The 9,591-nt window shown below is 33.9% G+C and overlaps 1 protein-coding gene across 1 annotated transcript in view; it reads right to left on the bottom strand.

Annotated features, from left to right (window-relative positions):
• The window catches only part of LOC107656461 (fatty acyl-CoA reductase 1-like), a gene marked incomplete at its 3' end in the record, with an annotated part of 31,479 nt that extends 23,076 nt beyond the window's left edge, over positions 1-8,403 (bottom strand). Inside the window, exon 1 of the mRNA XM_016444334.1 lies at positions 8,329-8,403. The remainder of the gene's footprint in view (positions 1-8,328) is intronic.
• Between the last annotated feature and the right edge of the window lie 1,188 nt (positions 8,404-9,591).

Below are 9,591 nucleotides of genomic sequence, written 5' to 3'. Positions count from 1 at the left end.
ATAAAATAAAAAAAATAAAAATAAATAAATAGATAAAAATCATAGTGTCCTATTATTGTTAAAAATATATAAATTAAGCTGTTTTTATGAATTCAATTAATTTCTTGATTTAAATTCATTTAAGCTTTGAAATTTGAAATAAAATTGGATCAATTAATTAATTAAACCATTAAAATGGAATTAAAAAAAAACAACAAAAAAAAAACACTGAAAATACAGAATTTGGAAAGAAAATAAAACAAAATTTAAGAAAAAATAAAACATTTCATACGTCCCTAAAAGTGTAATTTTGATTAAAAATGTAATAAAAATGTTATTGTTAAATGTAATTAACATCATGATTTTAATTAATTAGACATGCTTTTGATTAATACAACTTAATTTAACCATTAAAACAGAGTCCATTTAAATTGAAATAAACAGAATCCAGAAAAATACAAATCCGGAAAATAAATAAATAATTGCATAGGGCACAAAAAGTAGTTTCTGATTCACACACACATTCACACAATTACAAAGAAATGTCTTTATTAACAGTCTGCAAAGAAATGATCCCATCTGAATTAATAATTCATTTATGTTTTGTAACTAAACTCTGTGCAATTTTGCTCAAATTCCTTGAATTGCAATGCACTAAATTCATCGTACTGTCATTCCAATTGAATGGAATCTACTTCCTGTAGATTCCATTCAAATTCCACCTTGTGCGTTTTAAAGGAAGCCAATTCACCAATCCTGACACACTCTCACACACAGTCCTCAGCAGGTTTACCACCAGCCAGAAAACAAACAGGTGACCCGTGGACCCTTAACTCACACGACATACACGCGTCAGCTACACCAGTGATTTATTATGCAGTGTCAGATACAAGCTATATTCCAGCTGCGATCTGATCCAGTCCTGATACAATACACCACAACATAAAGTCAGGTTTAATTTGGACTTGAATTACAGGAAGTGTCGACGAGAGCAACATTATCTGCTGAGAAGCAGAATGAATCCACAGGAAACAATCTACCCAAACAGGAAGAGGTTTTCAGATCTATTGAGATACTTTACTATTCAGAAATGTGTTTTTTTCTGAAAGTAATCAATGCTTTTATTCAGAAAGGATGCATTAAATTGATCAAAAGTGAGAGAAAAAAAAAAAAGTGACGTGACATGTGACCAAGTATGGTTACCCATACTAGGAATTAGTGCTCTGCATTTAACCCATCCTTAGTGCACACACACAGCAGTGAACACACACCTGGAGCAGTGGGCACTGGGCAGCCATTTATGCTGCGGCGCCCGGGGAGCAGTTCGGGGTTCAGTGCCTTGCTCAAGGGCACCTCAGTCGTGCTATATACATTCACTCCCCCCACCCACAATGCCTGCCGGACCTGAGACTCGAACTCGCAACCTTTGGGTTACAAGTCTGACTCTCTAACCATTAGGCCACGACTTCCCCACGACTTTCGAGCTCAAAGAATCCTGAAAAATCAGTCTCCACACAAATATTCAGCAGCACAACTGTTTTCAACATTGATATTAATCAGAAATGTTTCTTGAGCAGTAAATCAGCATATTAGAATGATTTCTGAAGATCATGTGACACTGAAGACTGGAGTAATGATGCTGAAAATTCAGCTTTGATCACAGAAATAAATTACATTTGAACAGATATTCTCATAGAAAACAGCTATTTTAAATTCTAATAATATTTCATAATTTTACTGTATTTTTGATCAAATGATTGCAGCATTGGTAAGGATCAGAGACTCTTTCAAAAATATTTTTTAACATCTTACTGACCCCAAACTCGAAATGCAAAATGCAAAAACAGGAGAAAACAAAGACTAGAAAAATGTGAAAACTTCTGCACATCTTGCACGACTGGTCTGAACGTGTGAAGGGGAAACATATAAATGTCCCATGAACCAGTAGGACCAGTTCACAGAATTTCACCAGTAGCCTGAGGTGATTCCTGACACCTGTGACTGACCTGAGATCACTTTCATGGCATTATCATATGTGTCTAAATATACTTTATGAAATGTCACTTGCCATTTTTAAACATGGAAATCATATTCATTTGCATATTCATTTGTTTTATAACAATGCGACAACTCAGTGAACAATGAGAAATCATGTTCGGTTTGGGCACATGCCATTTTTGTCATGCAATTCAAGGTTTAATTGCAAATCAATATTTAGGGAGTCTCCAAATTCACTTTCCATTCTGTTAGAATTCTGATTTTTTTTTTATTTAATTTCAATTTAGTACAACAGACAGAAAGTCAAAGTACATTCAGAACTACAGTGATATAAATAAAATAGATACATATTTATAAAGTATAAAAATATTTCAGGGGCTAAAAATTGTAGGCTAAAATGACAGAAATACATTAAGAGATGCATATAGAACTGCATATAGAGTTTTAATGGTTTTCTTCTGGTCCGAATCATATTATAGTTACCTAAAACTGAAACTAAAATTAAAATGATAAATTGCTACTTAAAATGAAAATAAACGTTATAAAAAACCTATTTCAGCTAATTGCCAAGGCAACATTTCTCATTTTAATTTAGTTTATTATGTATGTGATATTTTGTGAGAATTAATATTTAATGAAATAATATTCTTTTGTTTTATTTTTCTAAACAGGAAAAAAGTGGGGTCAATATTATAAAAATCTAGTCAAATCCTTTCAAAGTTTTACATGAGATCAAAGTCAAAATAAATGAAAATATTTCAGCAAATGTATCACAAAAGGAACAAATCAATGTCCTTTTTAATTGTAAGAGCAAAATGATTGACTGTTAGAACTTTAGAACTTTATCGTGCACCAGGATGTGACATCATTTTGGAGGGAAAACGCAAGTAAGCAAAAAGCAGCAATTGATTTGATTTACTAAAGTCTGCTATACACTTATACAGCAATACATTTCAACAAACAGTCATTTTTCATAAGTTCAAGAGTTCAGAAGGTTCTGAGCTAATACTACTCATAGTAGGCATGTTGATTTACTGCCATCAGACACATTACAGCACTGTGTGTGTGTGTGTGTGTGTGTGTGGGTTCATTGATTTGCCCTACATCAGCTGAACATCCTCTGGGAGCACTGAGAGCAGATTGCTGACAACATCATTAGCTAATGCATCACTCCAACACTCACTGTCAATGTACATGAAGAGACTGCCAATAACGGCATCTCAGAACAACACACTTTAAACTCAAGCACAATAATGCCACCTTTATCGGAGGGATTTGCTATTACTGTCCGTCATATTCCGGCTAATTTAAACTACCCAGTATAATTTAGCAACTGCACAGCAACAGCCCACTACAGATGACTTATGCACAGACAAACACTTGCATTAACACTTGTTGTTTTGTGCACTAATTAGTAAATAAAATGTGGTTTTCGCAACTAATCTTAGTGTGTAAAAATGTTTCCGTGCACTAATCTTAAAGTATGTAAAATGCTGTTTTGTGCATTAATTAGTATATGAAATATTGTTTATGTACACTAATTAGCATGTAAAATGTTATTTTTGTGCACTAATCTTAAAGTATGTAAAATGCTTTCATGCCCTAATCTTAAAATATGTAAACATGTTTTAGTGCACTAAGTAAAAATGATGTTTTCATGCACTGATCTTAAAGTATTTAAAATGTTTTCATACACTAATCTTACAGTAAGTAAAACTTTTTTTTTGTTCAAAAAAAGTTTTTGTTCACTAATCAGTACGTACAAATTTAGTTTTCGTGCACTAATCATAACGTACGGCTAGGGATGGTCCTAAATCCTTTCTAAAAAGAAACCAACTTGACGTCATGCCAAAGGAAATTGCACAACATCCTCGATTCACAGCGTGGCCTCGCCTCACCCATCCACTGTAAACAGATTGACATCAGAGAATGCAGCGCTTCAAGATGCCTCCAGACATGAAGTCAAGCAAACAAAGAAACAGTCACCTGAGGCTACAGACGGACGCTTCACTTAAAAATGCGCTCTATACCATGACTGCCATGTCCTGAGGTTACTGTAAATCATACACATTCTTATAAATCAGCTGAGTCAAAATCATTAAATCCTGAAGCATTTTAGCACTAGCAGACACTAAAGATGAAATTGGGCCACATCCAGAGGAGTGAGCATGACTGTTTGAGGTTATGGATCTATTGTGTTACATGAAAACATGCACATTCATCACTTTCAAGTAACATTTTTCTACAAGAAACTGAGGCATATGTGGTATATGGGACACTCACAAAAAAAACAACCTTGCTTTGCTAAGCATAATCAGTAAAAATATTATAAAAATTAATACTAAAAAAATAAATGAACAAATTCATAAAAATAAAAAATTATACATATATGTGTGTGTGTGTGTGTGTATATATATATAACAGACAGAAAGTCAAAGTACATTCAGAACTACAGTGATATAAATAAAATAGATACATATTTATAAAGTATAAAAATATTTCAGGGGCTAAAAATTGTAGGCTAAAATGACAGAAATACATTAAGAGATGCATATAGAACTGCATATAGAGTTTTAATGGTTTTCTTCTGGTCCGAATCATATTATAGTTACCTAAAACTGAAACTAAAATTAAAATGATAAATTGCTACTTAAAATGAAAATAAACGTTATAAAAAACCTATTTCAGCTAATTGCCAAGGCAACATTTCTCATTTTAATTTAGTTTAACTTTATAAAAATAACACTTAAAATAACTATATAGACATATAAATTAGAAAACTATTAAAAATGGCAAACAAACACCAAAATACTAAAAAGTAACTAAAATTAAAATGGAAAACATAAAAATAACAAGAGATTAAAAATATTAATAAAAACTTCAATATAGTGAAATAACACTGGTCCAAATGAACAATAATCTTGATATACATTTTAATATTTTCTTCAAGAATCAAAAACTAGGGTTTATATATATATATATATATATATATATATAGATAGATATATACACACACACATATACATATATATTATAAAGACATCAACCAATGGTATCTATAATTTTATTTGTAAAAAATTATGTAATATAAGGGGCGGAAGTCTGTTTTTATGACAATTAGTTGTGGTGTCAATATTGCTCAGTTATTGTTAAACTAAGATTGTATAATTAAAAATACAGCAGAATCTACTCGGGTATTTTATTAGTTTTGTACATTAACCGATCTGATTTTATCCTCATGATCTGCATAATAAAGCAGGTGAAAAATCCCATAAATTTATATTAAAGGAGGGATTAACGTCTCAACACTCACGCTTTCTTCAGAGAAAGTAAACATTGAGCTGAATGAACGAACGACTGAATGGCTATTTTCTATAAATAAAAAAATCAATAAGTCACCTGTTTAATAGGGCAGGAGTGGATTGTTAGTCTAGTGTTTCTGTCAGACGTGGTTCTGGCTAATTAGGCCTGTAGTATAAATAGCAGTTCCAAGTCACATTAATTATAGCCCAGTCCAGAGGGAAATACACAGTTAAAATGATTACAAACTCTATTATGAGTAAAAAGAGAACAGGAGAACTGTGTAATGTACATATAGAAGCTGCTGCATGAGTGCAATGATAAAACTAGGACTGGATTTACATCCTCAGCTCATAACTACAGGCCATCCAGGTTTACACTTACTGAAGAAACAAAATTAGTGTTATTTAGTATCATGTAAATATGATTGTAGTTTTTATTCATATTTTTAATTCGTTTTTTTTTTTCATTTTTATTTTTTATATCTCTATATAGTTTTTATTTTAGTTGTATTTTTAGTTATTTTAGTATGATTTAAATACTTATATATATATATTTTTTTTTGTAGTTAATTTTATATTTTAGTTTTGATTTTAATTTTAGTTCAACTTTCAGTAATATTTTGTGTGTTATTTCTTTTCAGTTTAGCAAATTTGTATTTATTTATTTATTTATTGTTGTTATGTTATTAATATATATGTTATGGTTTTAGTTTTAATTTAGTTTTAATCAACTATATATAACCCTGGTTCAAATATCATTTAAATAGTTTGTATTCATATTTGGATTTTTTTTGAAGTTTTGTTTTATTTAAGTTCTTTATATTTTCTTTCAGTTAACATTTTTTTCTGGTTTTAGTTTTAATTAGTTAACTATAATAACTCTGGTTCAATTTTAGGTTTTAGTATTTGATTGTGTAAATGAGTGCTGAATCTGACCTGCTTTGCTCCTGTCAGCTATGCATACGCATCAACACATATCACAATGCCTTCACAGTGTACAGTAGATGCGAGATTTATGTCTGGTTTGTTTAATACTGTGTCTGTTTTAACAGTGAATACTGCAGATTCATGTGTGTAAATACACCGCTCCTCCGTTCGCCCCCTCATTCGCTCTCAGTGTGACCCAAGAAGGCCTGCTGCTGATCATCAAACCAGCGCTAATATCAACATCCTCGCCTTCAGCTCTCGTACTGATCTCATGCTGCTGGAGTGTGATCAGATGGAGCGCACGGATCAAACTGAAGGTTACACATAGATCTATTCACCAAAAACAAGTGCATTAGTACCAGGCCTAGTTTAGAAACTCCCTCCATGCAACACTATTATAAGAAACTGGTTCCAAATGACACGAGCAACAGGCGGGTAGCATAAGCACGGCTCACTATCTGTCTGCAGATGGCCTTGTCTGTCTGTCAATCTATCTGTCTGTCTCCGGCAGTATCAGTATCAAGGTCCAGGCGTCATGTTTAGCTCAGTAAGGTTGCAAAGTGTTATGCACATGCTGGCATGTCTCTACTCTCTACTGTACTTCAGCGCTCTATACAGTGGTATGTGAGAGTATGTTGTTGAATATTGAACAGTCTCTGTTTGATGTTGTTACTGCTGCAAATGTACCTTCAGGCATCAACTAATGAATGATAATTTAGTAGTGTAATTTACGGTACATTAACCCTCCTACAAAACCCTTCAAAAACATGTCCACCCCGAAGCCCTAGTTCTCTGAACGTGTTGATAGTAGACATAATAGAACATTTGTTCAAAGTTAATATTATTCTCAAAATGTTAGCACAAAAACATCATTTATACATCTATTCAAGAATTTTTTTTTCTGGAACGTATGCTGGATGTTCGTCTAACTTTTTTGAAATGTTACTACTTGTTTCGGAATGTTCAGAGAACATTCAAAAGTAACGTTCAAAAAACATTCTTAGAAAATTCTGGCAATGTTATGAACAAATGTTTTCCTAGAAACATTAACAGAAGATTTGTTCAACGTTAATAACAATCTCAGAACGCTAACACACAAACCATGTACACATCGCTCAAGGAACTTTTTTCCCTGAAATGTGTTTTCCTAGAAACATTAACAGAAGATTTGTTCAACGTTAATAATAATCTCAGAACGCTAACACACAAACCATGTACACATCGCTCAAGGAACTTTTTTCCCTGAAATTTTGTCTGGACGTTTGTCTAACATTTTTAAAACGTTATTACTTTTTTTCAGAATGTTCAGAGAACATTCAAAAGTAACATTCTTGGCACATATTTTGTTAGCTGGGACTACTCAGCAAAAATATTAATTGTTAAACTAATTGGTTGGCACTGAAACAGTTAATGAATTTTAAACACATTACAGAACATGGTTTTTCCTTTGATCCTGAAATGAAACACAACCCGGAAAACATTCACGCTCAAGTGCAACAATGTAGCAAGAACGATTCGGTCGCGCCAGACCTCAACACTTCAAGAATCATTTGTGCTACACTGGAACATTTGAACTGAAGCTTCGGCTTCACCCGCCACGGCAGCGAACATTTAAACACTGATGTGACCAGAAAAGACAGCAAGAAACAAGACCACTAGGATTATTTAGTGGGATGACTAGGATGACGCGTCCGTTTCGCCAGCGTTCCGCCGACAGACCCGCGTCGCAAGCACAGAACGCTTTGATGTTCAAAGTTTTACTTCTTGACACACCATCTTAAAACGCAGCGGTAAAAGACGCCAGTATGACGCACCGCAAATGGAACGCAACAAAAACGCGTCCTCCTGTATAATGACAGGGTTGAGAGCTGCTCCGGGTCGATAGGTAGATTTTACATCCTTCACTCTACAAGAATCCAGATCCGAAACACCATCAATCGGTTATCAAAGCACACGTGAAGGCATCCAGACTGTCATGGTTTAAACACATGGAGCACGTTCTCCTTCTCAAAGATGCGTCAACCAGACGCGACGCGTTTTCTCTCATAACGGTACATCCGGGATTGAAAAGTGAAGCTCCATTTGGCTCCTAAACAGAAGCAAGCAGAATATCTCGCCTTACCTTGATCATGAATCACGCCGGGTGAAGATGTTCCGAGCCGCAGCAGCGCCCTCTCATGCGTTATGTCTCTCTCTCTCTCTCTCCTCTCATGCGTTCTCTCTCTCTCTCTCGCCCTCTCTCTCTCTCTCCTCTCATGCGTTATCTCTCTCTCTCTCGCCTCTGGAGACACAAGCATGTGTGTGTGAACTGGGTGTGACTCCACACACAACCACTCAATACACTTTCTACACGAAAACTGAAAGCCTTTGGCTTTACACTTCCTCATTCAGGACTAGTCGGTTTTAATGATTTTTTCTCACTAGCTATATTTAGAACCACTGCTTGAGAAAAATTCATACGTTTTTGAGAAAACCAAAGTGGCTTTCATTACTGACAGAAAATACATATAGAAGTGTTAAATAGACCCTAAATGTGTTGATGGATGCCTAGATTAAATAATTCATATGCATCAAGTACTCAACAGAGCACTTATTATTATTCCTCGCATAACTCAGCTTGTCCATTAATAACTTGTTCAAACTGAGTTTTACCTCTCTAAATATTGTCTGCCCTCAAGACGATAAATTTGCACTTGCAAACCCAGCTAACAAAAATATGTTCTAAGAACGTTTATGAAAATGTCATTTTTTAATGTTTTCTTAACATCCTGTTTTTTTAAATGTTTTAAAAATTCTTCTTATACGAACGATAAGGGAACATTCTATTTTATATTTTTGCAAATGTTATGGGAACATTACTTGTGAATGTTCTCTAAATGTTCTAAAACAAGCAGTAACATGTAAAAACCGTTAAGTGAACATCCAACTAAAACGTTTCAGAAAAAAAGATCTATGAAACATAACATTTTCATGCTGACATTATTCAAGACCAGATAACACTCTATTAATGTTCCTGTAACATTTCTTCATAACTTTGAGAGAAACTTGCCATAAAGTTCTGAGAACACTTCCTGTTAGCAGTGAAGTTACTGAATATGTTAACATGTTTTGCATTGTTCAAAAGCACATTTCTCATCTAATCTGAAAACTGTCTGCTCCCTGAATGTTGTTGTTCTTTTCTTTCCATTGCGTTGTCTGCAAGCCAAACAATCGGAGATAAAGTGAGAACTGGAATACCACATAATGCAAAAGACCTTCATGATAATCATTGTGGAATTCCAAACAGCTACTGACAATAAAAACAGCGTACAAAGTTGTGGGGCCACAAGACAATAGAAACTGACCATTCAGTTAATATAACACATACTCTGAATACTACTGGCAC

The sequence above is a fragment of the Sinocyclocheilus anshuiensis genome, unplaced genomic scaffold (assembly GCF_001515605.1).
Source record: "Sinocyclocheilus anshuiensis isolate Anshui unplaced genomic scaffold, SAMN03320099.WGS_v1.1 scaffold183, whole genome shotgun sequence".
Lineage (NCBI taxonomy): Eukaryota > Metazoa > Chordata > Actinopteri > Cypriniformes > Cyprinidae > Sinocyclocheilus > Sinocyclocheilus anshuiensis.
This window is presented reverse-complemented; position numbering and strand designations above follow the sequence as displayed.